Source organism: Oncorhynchus gorbuscha, unplaced genomic scaffold, assembly GCF_021184085.1.
Source record: "Oncorhynchus gorbuscha isolate QuinsamMale2020 ecotype Even-year unplaced genomic scaffold, OgorEven_v1.0 Un_scaffold_2273, whole genome shotgun sequence".
In the NCBI taxonomy this organism is placed as follows: domain Eukaryota; kingdom Metazoa; phylum Chordata; class Actinopteri; order Salmoniformes; family Salmonidae; genus Oncorhynchus; species Oncorhynchus gorbuscha.
This window is the reverse complement of record NW_025746828.1, coordinates 19,388-32,500: the sequence shown is the minus strand read 5'-3', so window position 1 is coordinate 32,500 and position 13,113 is coordinate 19,388. Positions and strand designations below refer to the sequence as shown.

The 13,113-nt window shown below is 48.8% G+C and overlaps 1 pseudogene; it reads left to right on the top strand.

Annotated features, from left to right (window-relative positions):
- LOC124025535 overlaps positions 1–13,113 on the top strand; it is a 60,367-nt pseudogene that overhangs the window by 28,481 nt on the left and 18,773 nt on the right.

The following is a 13,113-nucleotide window of genomic DNA, read 5'->3' as shown; positions in this document are numbered from 1 at the left end:
TGGTCAACCCCAGTCCTCTCTCTCCCTCTAATCCAGGGATGGTCAACCCCAGTCCTCTCTCTCCCTCTAATCCAGGGATGGTCAACCCCTGTCCTCTCTAATCCAGGGATGGTCAACCTCAGTCCTCTCTCTCCCTCTAATCCAGGGATGGTCAACCCCAGTCCTCTCTCTCCCTCTAATTCAGGGATGGTCAACCCCAGTCCTCTCTCTCCTTCTAATCCAGGGATGGTCAACCCTGTCCTCTCTAATCCAGGGATGGCCAACCCCAGTCCTCTCTCTCCTCTAATTCAGGGATGGTCAACCCCAGTCCTCTCTAATCCAGGGATGGCCAACCCCTGTCCTCTCTAATCCAGGGATGGTCAACCCCAGTCCTCTCTAATCCAGGGATAGTCAACCCCAGTCACCTCTCTCCTTCTAATCCAGGGATGGTCAACCCCAGTCCTCTCTCTCCTCTAATCCAGGGATGGTCAACCCCAGTCACCTCTCTCCCTCTAATCCAGGGATGGTCAACCCCAGTCACCTCTCTCCTTCTAATCCAGGGAAGGTCAACCCCAGTCCTCTCTCTCCTTCTAATTCAGAGATGGTCAACCCCAGTCCTCTCTCTCCCTCTAATCCAGGGATGTTCAACCCCAGTCCTCTCTCTCCCTCTAATCCAGGGATGGTCAACCCCAGTCCTCTCTCTCCCTCTAATCCAGGGATGGTCAACCCCAGTCACCTCTCTCCTTCTAATCGAGGGATGGTCAACCCCAGTCACCTCTCTCCCTCTAATCCAGGGATGGTCAACCCCAGTCCTCTCTAATCCAGGGATGGTCAACCCCAGTCACCTCTCTCCCTCTAATCCAGGGATGGTCAACCCCAGTCCTCTCTAATCCAGGGATGGTCAACCCCAGTCACCTCTCTCCTTCTAATCCAGGGATGGTCAACCCCAGTCCTCTCTCTCCCTCTAATCCAGGGATGGTCAACCCCAGTCACCTCTCTCCTTCTAATCCAGGGATGGTCAACCCCAGTCCTCTCTCTCCCTCTAATCCAGGGATGGTCAACCCCAGTCCTCTCTCTCCCTCTAATCCAGGGATGGTCAACCCCAGTCACCTCTCTCCCTCTAATCCAGGGATGGTCAACCCCAGTCACCTCTCTCCTTCTAATCCAGGGATTGTCAACCCCAGTCACCTCTCTCCTTCTAATCCAGGGATGGTCAACCTCAGTCCTCTCTCTCCTTCTAATCCAGGGATGGTCAACCCCAGTCCTCTCTCTCCTTCTAATCCAGGGATGGTCAACCCCTGTCCTCTCTCTCCTTCTAATCCAGGGATGGTCAACCCCAGTCACCTCTCTCCTCTAATCCAGGGATGGTCAACCCCAGTCCTCTCTCCCTCTAATCCAGGGATGGTCAACCCCAGTCCTCTCTTATCCAGGGATGGTCAACCCCAGTCACCTCTCTCCCTCTAATCCAGGGATGGTCAACCCCAGTCACCTCTCTCCTTCTAATCCAGGGATGGTCAACCCCAGTCACCTCTCTCCTTCTAATTCATGGATGGTCAACCCCAGTCTTCTCTCTCCCTCTAATCCAGGGATGGTCAACCCCAGTCACCTCTCTCCTCTAATCCAGGGATGGTCAACCCCTGTCCTCTAATCCAGGGATGGTCAACCCCAGTCCTCTCTAATCCAGGGATGGTCAACCCCAGTCCTCTCTAATCCGGGGATGGTCAACCCCAGTCCTCTCTAATCCAGGGATGGTCAACCCCAGTCCTCTCTAATGCAGGGATGGTCAACCCCAGTCCTCTCTAATCCAGGGATGGTCAACCCCAGTCCTCTCTAATCCAGGGATGGTCAACCCCAGTCCTCTCTTATCCAGTGATGGTCAACCCCAGTCCTCTCTAATCCAGGGATGGTCAACCCCAGTCCTCTCTAATCCAGGGATGGTCAACCCCAGTCCTCTCTAATCCGGGGATGGTCAACCCCAGTCCTCTCTAATCCAGGGATGGTCAACCCCAGTCCTCTCTAATCCAGGGATGGTCAACCCCAGTCCTCTCTAATCCAGGGATGGTCAACCCCAGTCCTCTCTAATCCAGTGATGGTCAATTCCAGTCTTTGGGGCCTGAATGGTGACACACTTTTTTCCCCCAAGCCCCTGCTGACACACCTGACTCTAATAATCAATGAGTCAGAATGCAGTTAGTTTAATCAGGTGCTTCAGCTCCATGTCTGAGGGGATGATGTCAATCAGGCCCATGAGGACTGGAGATTCCCATGGCTGCTCCAACACACCCCTGTGTTAGAGAGGAAGGTCCCACCTCTATCAGCTCTAGTCTTGTTCTGGTTGTCTGAGTAGCAAAGTCTTCTTTACTACAGCAGGTTCCCGTGACGATGATGTCATGTTGTGGATTAGAATCTGGGTCGTTGTTTCGATTCATTATTTAAAAACAGGTCACTAAAAAAAGACATGTCAAAACATCACTTCAACCAATGTTGCCCACATGGTCATTTCTCCTCCTCTCCTCCCTTTCTCTCTCCTCTCCTCCCTTTCTCCTCCTCCCTTTCTCTTCCTCTCCTCCCTTTCTCTCTCCTCTCCTCCCTTTCTCTCTCCTCTCCTCCCTTTCTCCTCCTCCCTTTCTCTTCCTCTCCTCCCTTTCTCTCTCCTCTCCTCCCTTTCTCTCTCCTCTCCTCTCTTTCTCTCTCCTCTCTTTCTCTCTCCTCTCCTCTCTTTCTCTCTCCTCCCTTTCTCTCTCCTCTCCTCTCTTTCTCTCTCCTCTCTTTCTCTCTCCTCTCCTCACTTTCTCTCTCCTCTCTTCTCTCCTCTCTCTCTCTTTCTCTCTCCTCTATTTCTCTCTCTCCCTCCCTTTCTCTCTCATTTCCTCAGTTTCTCCTCCTCCCTCCCTTTCTCTCTCCTCTCCTCCTCTCTTTCTCTCCCTCCCTTTCTCTCTCTCTCCTCCCTTTCTTCTCTCCTCCTCTCTTTTCTCTCTCTCTTTCTCTCTCCTCTCCTCACTTTCTCTCTCCTCCTCTCTTTCTCTCTCTCCCTCCTTCTCTCTCCCTCTCTTTCTCTCTCCTCTCCTCCCTTTCTCTCTCCTTCCCCTCTCTTTCTCTCTCCTCCCTTTCTCTCTCTCTCTCTCCTCCCTTTCTCTCTCTCCCTCTCTTTCTCTCTCTCCTCTCTTTCTCTCTCCTCTCCTCCCTTTCTCTCTCCTCCTCCTCTCTCTTCTCTCTCCTCTCTTTCTCTCTCCTCTCCTCACTTTCTCTCTCTCTCTTTCTCTCTCCTTCTCTCTTCTCTCTCCTCCTTTCTCTCTCTCCCTCCCTTTCTCCTCCTCTCCTCCCTTTCTCCCTCTCCTCCCTTTCTCTCTCCTCTCCTCCCTTTCTCTCTCCTCCTTTCCTCTCCCTCTCCTCTCTTTCTCCTCCTCTCCTCCCTTTCTCTCTCCTCTCCTCCCTTTCTCCTCCTCTCCTCCCTTTCTCCTCCTCTCCTCCCTTTCTCTCTCCTCCCTTTCTCTCTCCTCTCCTCTCTTTCTCTCTCCTCCCTTTCTCTCTCCTCTCCTCCCTTTCTCTCTCCTCTCCTCTCTTTCTCTCTCCTCTCCTCTCCTCCCTTTCTCTCTCCTCTCCTCCCTTTCTCCTCCTCTCCTCCCTTTCTCTCTCCTCTCCTCCCTTTCTCCTCCTCTCCTCCCTTTCTCCTCCTCTCCTCCCTTTCTCTCTCCTCTCCTCCATTTCTCTCTCCTCTCCTCCCTTTCTCTCTCATCTCCTCCCTTTCTCCTCCTCTCCTCCCTTTCTCTCTCCTCTCCTCCCTTTCTCTCTCCTCTCCTCTATTTCTCTCTCCTCTCCTCTCCTCTCTTTCTCCTCTCCTCTCTTTCTCTCTCCTCTCCTCCCTTTCTCTCTCCTCTCCTCCCTTTCTCCTCCTCCCTTTCTCTTCCTCTCCTCCCTTTCTCTCTCCTCCTCCTCTTTCTCTCCTCTCTCCTCCCTTTCTCTCTCCTCTCCTCCCTTTCTCCTCCTCTCCTCCCTTTCTCTCTCCTCTCTCCTCCCTTTCTCTCTCCTCTCCTCTATTTCTCTCTCCTCTCCTCCCTTTCTCCTCTCCTCCCTCCCTTTCTCTCTCCTCTCCTCCCTTTCTCCTCCTCTCCCCCTTTCTCTCTCCCTCTCCTCTCTTTCTCTCTCCTCTCCTCCCTTTCTCTCTCTCTCTCCCTCTCTTTCTCTCTCCTCTCCTCCCTTTCTCTCTCCTCTCCTCCCTTTCTCTCTCCCTCTCCTCCCTTTCTCTCTCCTTTCCTCCCTTTCTCCTCCTCTCCTCCCTTTCTCTCTCTCTCCTCTCTTTCTCTCTCCTCCCTTCTCTCTCCTCCTCTCCCTTTCTCTCTCCTCTCCTCCCTTTCTCTCTGCTCTCCTCCCTTTCTCTCTCCTCTCCTCCCTTTCTCTCTCCTCTCCTCTCCTTCTCTCTGCTCTCCTCCCTTTCTCTCTCCTCTCCTTCTCTCTCCTCTCCTCCCTTTCTCTCTCCTCTCCTCCCTTTCTCTCTCCTCTCCTCTCTTTCTCTCTCCTCTCCTCTTCTCCATGTCTCCTCTTCTTTTATTTTATTTTATTTCTCCTTTATTTAACCAGGTAGGCCAGTTGAGAACAAGTGCTCATTTACAACTGAGACCTGGCCAAGAATAAAGCAAATCAGTTCGACATAAACAACAACACAGAGTTACACAAGGAGTAAACAAACATACAGTCAATAATACAGTTGACCGGGGTAGGAGTAGCCAGGTGGAAAGCATGGCCAGCCATAGAAAAATGCTTATTGAAATTCTCAATTATGGTGGATTTATCAGTGGTGACAGTGTTTCCTAGCCTCAGTGAAGTGGGCAGCTGGGAGGAGGTGTTCTTATTCTCCATGGACTTTACAGTGTCCCAGAACCTTTTTTCAGTTTGTACTACAGGATGCAAATTTCTGTTTTAAAAAGCTTTAGCCTTAGCTTTCCTAACTGCCTGTGTATTTTGGTTCCAAACTTCCCTGAAAAGTTCGCAGAGCTATTCGATGCTAATTCAGAATTTCACAGGATGTTTTTGTGCTGGTCAAGGGCAGTCAGGTCTGGAGTGAACCATGGACTATATCTGTTCCTAGTTTTTTTTATTATTAAATGGTGCATGCTATTTAAAGAATAACCAGGCATCCTCTACTGATGGGATGAGATCAATATCCTTCTAGGATACCCCGGCCAGGTCGATTAGAAAGGCCAGCTCACTGAAGTGTTTCAGGGAGCGTTTGACCGCTGACCCATTACGGATGCAGGCAATGAGGCAGTGATCGCTGAGATCTTGGTTGAAGACGGCAGAGGTGTATTTAGAGGGCAAGTTGATTATGATGATATCTATGAGGGTGCCTGTGTTTACAGATTTGGGGTTATACCTGGTAGGTTTATTGATAATTTGTGTGAGATTGAGGGCATCTAGCTTAGATTGTAGGACGGCTGATGTGTTAAGCATGTCCCAGTTTGTTAACCTAACAGAACAAACTCTGAAGATAGATGAGGGCAATCAATTCACACATGGAGTCCAGAGCACAGCTGGGGGCTGAGGTCTATAACAGGCGGCAACGGTGAGAGACTTGTTTCTGGAAAGGTGGATTTTTAAAAGTAGAAGCTCGAATTGTTTGTGTACAGTCCTGGATAGTAGACAGAACTCTCTGCAGTAGCTTGCAACTCCGCCCCCTTTGGCAGTTCTATCTTGGCGGAAAATGTTATAATTTGGGATGGAAATGTCAGGGTATTTGGCGGTCTTCCTAAGCCAGGATTCAGACACGGCTAGAACATCCGGGTTGGCAGAGTGTGCTAAAGCAGTGAGTAAAACAAACTTAGGGAGGAGGCTTCTAATGTTAACATGCATGAAGCCAAGGCTTTTACGCTTACAGTTCGGCTAACTCTCTCTCCAGTTTGGCTAACTCTCCGTCTCTAGTTTGGCTAACTCTCTCTCTCTAGTTTGGCTAACTCTCTCTCTCCAGTTTGGCTAACTCTCTCTCCAGTTTGGCTAACTCTCTCTCTAGTTTGGCTAACTCTCTCTCTAGTTTGGCTAACTCTCCTCTCTAGTTTGGCTAACTCTCTCTAGTTTGGCTAACTTTCCGTGTCTAGTTTGGCTAACTCTCCGTCTCTAGTTTGGCTAACTCTCTCTCTCTAGTTTGGCTAACTCTCTGTCTCTAGTTTGGCTAACTCTCCGTCTCTAGTTTGGCTAACTCTCTCTCTCTAGTTTGGCTAACTCTCTGTCTCTAGTTTGACTAACTCTCCGTCTCTAGTTTGGCTAACTCTCTCTCTAGTTTGGCTAACTCTCTCTCTCTAGTTTGGCTAACTCTCTGTCTCTAGTTTGACTAACTCTCCGTCTCTAGTTTGGCTAACTCTCTCTCTCTCTAGTTTGGCTAACTCTCTCTCTCTAGTTTGGCTAACTCTCCCTCTCTAGTTTGGCTAACTCTCTCTCTAGTTTGGCTAACTTTCCGTGTCTAGTTTGGCTAACTCTCCGTCTCTAGTTTGGCTAACTCTCTCTCTAGTTTGGCTAACTCTCTGTCTCTAGTTTGGCTAACTCTCCGTCTCTAGTTTGGCTAACTCTCTCTCTAGTTTGGCTAACTCTCTGTCTCTAGTTTGACTAACTCTCCGTCTCTAGTTTGGCTAACTCTCTCTCTCTAGTTTGGCTAACTCTCTCTCTAGTTCGGCTAACTCTCCTCTCCAGTTTGGCTAACTCTCCGTCTCTAGTTTGGCTAACTCTCCGTCTCTAGTTTGGCTAACTCTCTCTCTAGTTTGGCTAACTCTCTCTCTCTAGTTTGGCTAACTCTCCATCTCTAGTTTGGCTAACTCTCTCTCTCTAGTTTGGCTAACTTTCCGTGTCTAGTTTGGCTAACTCTCCGTCTCTAGTTTGGCTAACTCTCTCTCTCTAGTTTGGCTAACTCTCTGTCCTAGTTTGACTAACTCTCCGTCTCTAGTTTGGCTAACTCTCTCTCTCTAGTTTGGCTAACTCTCTGTCTCTAGTTTGACTAACTCTCCGTCTCTAGTTTGGCTAACTCTCTCTCTCTAGTTTGGCTAACTCTCTCTCTAGTTTGGCTAACTCTCCTCTCTAGTTTGGCTAACTCTCCGTCTCTAGTTTGGCTAACTCTCCTCTCTAGTTTGGCTAACTCTCCGTCTCTAGTTTGGCTAACTCCTCTCTAGTTTGGCTAACTCTCCGTCTCTAGTTTGGCTAACTCCCTCTAGTTTGGCTAACTCTCTCTCTCTAGTTTGGCTAACTCTCTCTCTCTAGTTTGGCTAACTCACTCCGTCTGACTCTCTGCCACACCACACTCTGAATCCTCTCCTTTCCTCCTCCTCCTCTCTATCTTCTTTCCATCTCTCCTCTCCTCATCTCGTCTCCTCCTCTTTCCTCTCTCATCACCTCTCCCTTCTCCCTCTTCTCTCTCCTCCACCTCCTCCTCTCCTCCTGCCCTCTCTGGCAGTGAGACTTTCCGCTCAGAGAAGATCCAAGGGAATAATGAGAAATAAGGAAATGTGCTAGAAACTCACGTACTGTGACTAACCTCTCCCTGTCTATCTCTCCATTCCCTCTCTCCATTCTCTCTCTCTCTCCATTCTCTTTCTCTCTCTCTCTCTCTCTCTCTCTCTCTCTCTCTCTCTCTCTCTCTTCTCTCTCTTCTCTCTCTCTCTCTCTCTCTCTTCTCATCTTCTCTCTCTCTCTCTTCTTTCTCTCTCTCTCTTCTCTTTCTTTCTCTTTCTCTCTCTGTCTATTTCTCTCCATTCTCTCTCTCTCTGTCTGTGTCTCTTTCTCTCTCCATTCTCTCTCTCCATTCTCTCTCTCTCTCTCTCTCTCTCTCTCTCCATTCTCTCTCTCTTCTTCTCCATTTCTCCATTCTCTCTCTTCTCTCTCTTTCTCTCTCTCATTCTCTCTCTCTTTCTCTCTCTCTCTCTCTCTCTCTCCATTCTCTCTCTTCTCTCTCTCTCTCTCTCTCTTCTCTCTCTCTCTCTCTCTCTCTCTCTCTCTCTCTCTCTCTCCTCTCTCTCTCTCTCTCTCTCTCTCTCTCTCTCTCTCTCTCTCCATTCTCTCTCTTTCTCTCTCTCTCTCCATTCTCTCTCTCTCTCTCCCTTTCAATGCTCACTGAGCCTGTACTTTGTCAAGGTTTTTCTAGGTTTTGATCAGTAACCATGGTCAAGTAGTTTGCCACGGTGTACTGTTGATTTAGGGCCAGATAACACTGCATTTTGCTTTGTGTTTGTGCTTGTTTTTTTCCAAGAAATATAGTTTTGTTTTGACTGTGTTGTAATTTGGTTTATTCTGATTGCCACTCTCTTTCTCTACCTGTGTTCTCATTCTCTTTCTCCCAGTCTGTCTCTCTAGATATCTTTCTGTCTGTATTTCTCCTCCATCTCTCTCTGTCTGCTTAGTATGGTGTTATAGAGATTAATGATCAGTATGTATCTACATACTGTGATGTCAGAAGCGTTGGTTTTAAAGGGCTGCTGATGGCAATGATGCTTTACACCAAATAAAGTGGTTATGAAACTCTCTCTTTCTCTCCCTTCTCTCTCTCTCTCTCTCTCTCTCTCTCTCTCTCTCTCTCTCTCTCTCTCTCTCTCTCTCTCTCTCTCTCTCTCTCTCTCTCTCTCTCTCCGTGGCTCTCTCTCCCTTCCTTCCCTCTCTCTCTCTCTCTCCTTCCTTCACACTCTCTCCCCATCTCTCTCCCTTCCTCCCCTCTATCCCTCTCTCTCTCTCTCTCTCTCCTTCCCTCTCGCTCTGCCTCTTTCTCCCCTTCCCTCTCTCTCCCCATCTTTCTCTCCCTTCCTCCTCCCTCTCTCTCTCCCTTCCTCCCCTCTCTCTCACCCTCTCTCTCCCTTCCTCTCTCCCTTCCTCCCCTCTCTCCCTTCCTTCCCCTTCCTCCCCCATCTCTCTCCCTTCCTCCCCTCTCTCGCTCTCTCTCCTTTCCTCCCCTCTCTTCACATCTCTCCTTCCCTCTCTCTCGTGGCTCTCTCTCCTTCCTCCCCCTCTCTCCCTTCCTCTCTCCTTCCTCCCCCTCTCTCCCTTCCTCCCCTCTCCTCCCTCTCTCCCTCCTCTCTCTCCCTTCCTCCCATCTTCCTCCCCTCTCTCTCCCCTTCATTCCCTCTCTCTTCCCCCTCTCTCCATTCCTCCCTCTCTCTCCCTTCATTCCCTCTCTCTCCCTTCCTCCCCTCTCTCTCCCTTCCTCTCCCTTCCTCCTCTCTCTCAGAGCCCTTCAGTGCGTCTGTCTGGGTGATGATGTTTGTGATGTTACTCCTGGTCACGGCCGTCTCTGTCTTCCTGTTTGAGTTTGTCAGTCCACTGGGATTCAACCGCAACTTGGCCCAGGGCAAAGGTATACACACACACACACACACACACACACACACACACACACACACACACACACACACACACACACACACACACACACACACACACACACACACACACACACACACACACACACACACACACACACACACACACACACACACACACACACACACACACACACACACACACACCCAGAACCCCACTGTTTATATCAACATACTACTATAAATCAAGTCAATCTAATCTAGTTTAAAAGTAAGAACATTTGCAAAATAAAATTAGAAAATACTAACCAGGTAGTAATGAGGCTATATACAGTAGTACCAGGTAGTAATGAGGTTATATACAGGAGTACCAGGTAGTAATGAGGCCTTATACAGTAGTACCAGGTAGTAATGAGGCCTTATACAGTAGTACCAGGTAGTAATGAGGCCTTATACAGTAGTACCAGGTAGTAATGAGGCCTTATACAGTAGTACCAGGTAGTAATGAGGCCTTATACAGTAGTACCAGGTAGTAATGAGGCCTTATACAGTAGTACCAGGTAGTAATGAGGCCTTATACAGTAGTTAGTAATGAGGCCTTATACAGTAGTACCAGGTAGTAATGAGGCCTTATACAGTAGTACCAGGTAGTAATGAGGCCTTATACAGTAGTACCAGGTAGTAATGAGGCCTTATACAGTAGTACCAGGTAGTAATGAGGCCTTATACAGTAGTACCAGGTAGTAATGAGGCCTATATACAGTAGTACCAGGTAGTAATGAGGCCTTATACAGTAGTACCAGGTAGTAATGAGGCCTTATACAGTAGTACCAGGTAGTAATGAGGCCTTATACAGTAGTACCAGGTAGTAATGATATATCAGTCTGTCTACACTGCTACCACAGATCTGTTACCTTCCCTTTCCTGGTTTATCACCCCCTCCCTCCCCCTCTCTCTCTCTCCCTCTCTCCCTCTCTCCCTCCCTCCCCCCCCCTCTCTCTCTCTCTCTCTCTCTCTCTCCTCTCTCTCTCTCTCCCTCTCTCCCTCTCTCTCCTCCCTCCTCTCTCCCTCCCTCCCCCCCCCTCTCCCTCTCTCTCCCTCCTCCCTCTCCTCTCTCCCTCCCCCTCCCTCCCTCCCTCTCCCCCTCTCTCCTCTCTCTCTCCTCCCTCCCTCCCTCCCTCCCTCCCTCCCTCCCTCCCTCCTCCCTCCCTCCCTCCCTCCCTCCCTCCAGACCCCCACGGTCCGTCGTTCACCGTTGGGAAGGCGGTGTGGCTGCTGTGGGGTCTGGTGTTCAACAACTCTGTCCCGGTTCAGAACCCTAAAGGCACCACCAGTAAGTTCATAGTGTCGGTGTGGGCCTTCTTCGCCGTCATCTTCCTGGCCTCTTACACAGCCAACCTGGCTGCCTTCATGATCCAGGAGGAGTTTGTAGACCAGGTCACGGGACTGTCTGACAACAAGGTAAAGGACTGTGTCTGTGTCTGTTTGTCTGTGTGTGTGTGTGTGTGTCAGTTTGTCTGTGTGTCTGTGTCTGTCTGTGCCGGACTGTCAGACAAAAGAGGTAGAGTAGATGAACACACACGCACTCCTACCTCCTTTTTACATCATTGTTGATGAGTTGACATGATGCTGTCAGACAGATGTAGTTGACCTGGTCTCGTTGTTGATGAGTTGACATGATGCTGTCAGACAGATGTAGTTGACCTGGTCTCGTTGTTGATGAGTTGACATGATGCTGTCAGACAGATGTAGTTGACCTGGTCTCGTTGATGATGAGTTGACATGATGCTGTCAGACAGATGTAGTTGACCTGGTCTCGTTGTTGATGAGTTGACATGATGCTGTCAGACAGATGTAGTTGACCTGGTCTCGTTGATGATGAGTTGACATGATGCTGTCAGACAGATGTAGTTGACCTGGTCTCGTTGTTGATGAGTTGACATGATGCTGTCAGACAGATGTAGTTGACCTGGTCTCGTTGTTGATGAGTTGACATGATGCTGTCAGACAGATGTAGTTGACCTGGTCTCGTTGTTGATGAGTTGACATGATGCTGTCAGACAGATGTAGTTGACCTGGTCTCGTTGTTGATGAGTTGACATGATGCTGTCAGACAGATGTAGTTGACCTGGTCTCGTTGTTGATGAGTTGACATGATGCTGTCAGACAGATGTAGTTGACCTGGTCTCGTTGTGATGAGTTGACATGATGCTGTCAGACAGATGTAGTTGACCTGGTCTCGTTGATGATGAGTTGACATGATGCTGTCAGACAGATGTAGTTGACCTGGTCTCGTTGTTGATGAGTTGACATGATGCTGTCAGACAGATGTAGTTGACCTGGTCTCGTTGTTGATGAGTTGACATGATGCTGTCAGACAGATGTAGTTGACCTGGTCTCGTTGATGATGAGTTGACATGATGCTGTCAGACAGATGTAGTTGACCTGGTCTCGTTGTTGATGAGTTGACATGATGCTGTCAGACAGATGTAGTTGACCTGGTCTCGTTGTTGATGAGTTGACATGATGCTGTCAGACAGATGTAGTTGACCTGGTCTCGTTGTTGATGAGTTGACATGATGCTGTCAGACAGATGTAGTTGACCTGGTCTCGTTGTTGATGAGTTGACATGATGCTGTCAGACAGATGTAGTTGACCTGGTCTCGTTGTTGATGAGTTGACATGATGCTGTCAGACAGATGTAGTTGACCTGGTCTCGTTGATGATGAGTTGACATGATGCTGTCAGACAGATGTAGTTGACCTGGTCTCGTTGTTGATGAGTTGACATGATGCTGTCAGACAGATGTAGTTGACCTGGTCTCGTTGTTGATGAGTTGACATGATGCTGTCAGACAGATGTAGTTGACCTGGTCTCGTTGTTGATGAGTTGACATGATGCTGTCAGACAGATGTAGTTGACCTGGTCTCGTTGTTGATGAGTTGACATGATGCTGTCAGACAGATGTAGTTGACCTGGTCTCGTTGTTGATGAGTTGACATGATGCTGTCAGACAGATGTAGTTGACCTGGTCTCGTTGTTGATGAGTTGACATGATGCTGTCAGACAGATGTAGTTGACCTGGTCTCGTTGATGATGAGTTGACATGATGCTGTCAGACAGATGTAGTTGACCTGGTCTCGTTGTTGATGAGTTGACATGATGCTGTCAGACAGATGTAGTTGACCTGGTCTCGTTGTTGATGAGTTGACATGATGCTGTCAGACAGATGTAGTTGACCTGGTCTCGTTGATGATGAGTTGACATGATGCTGTCAGACAGATGTAGTTGACCTGGTCTCGTTGTTGATGAGTTGACATGATGCTGTCAGACAGATGTAGTTGACCTGGTCTCGTTGTTGATGAGTTGACATGATGCTGTCAGACAGATGTAGTTGACCTGGTCTCGTTGTTGATGAGTTGACATGATGCTGTCAGACAGATGTAGTTGACCTGGTCTCGTTGTTGATGAGTTGACATGATGCTGTCAGACAGATGTAGTTGACCTGGTCTCGTTGTTGATGAGTTGACATGATGCTGTCAGACAGATGTAGTTGACCTGGTCTCGTTGTTGATGAGTTGGACATGATGCTGTCAGACAGATGTAGTTGACCTGGTCTCGTTGTTGATGAGTTGACATGATGCTGTCAGACAGATGTAGTTGACCTGGTCTCGTTGTTGATGAGTTGACATGATGCTGTCAGACAGATGTAGTTGACCTGGTCTCGTTGTTGATGAGTTGACATGATGCTGTCAGACAGATGTAGTTGACCTGGTCTCGTTGTTGATGAGTTGACATGATGCTGTCAGACAGATGTAGTTGACCTGGTCTCGTTGTTGATGAGTTGACA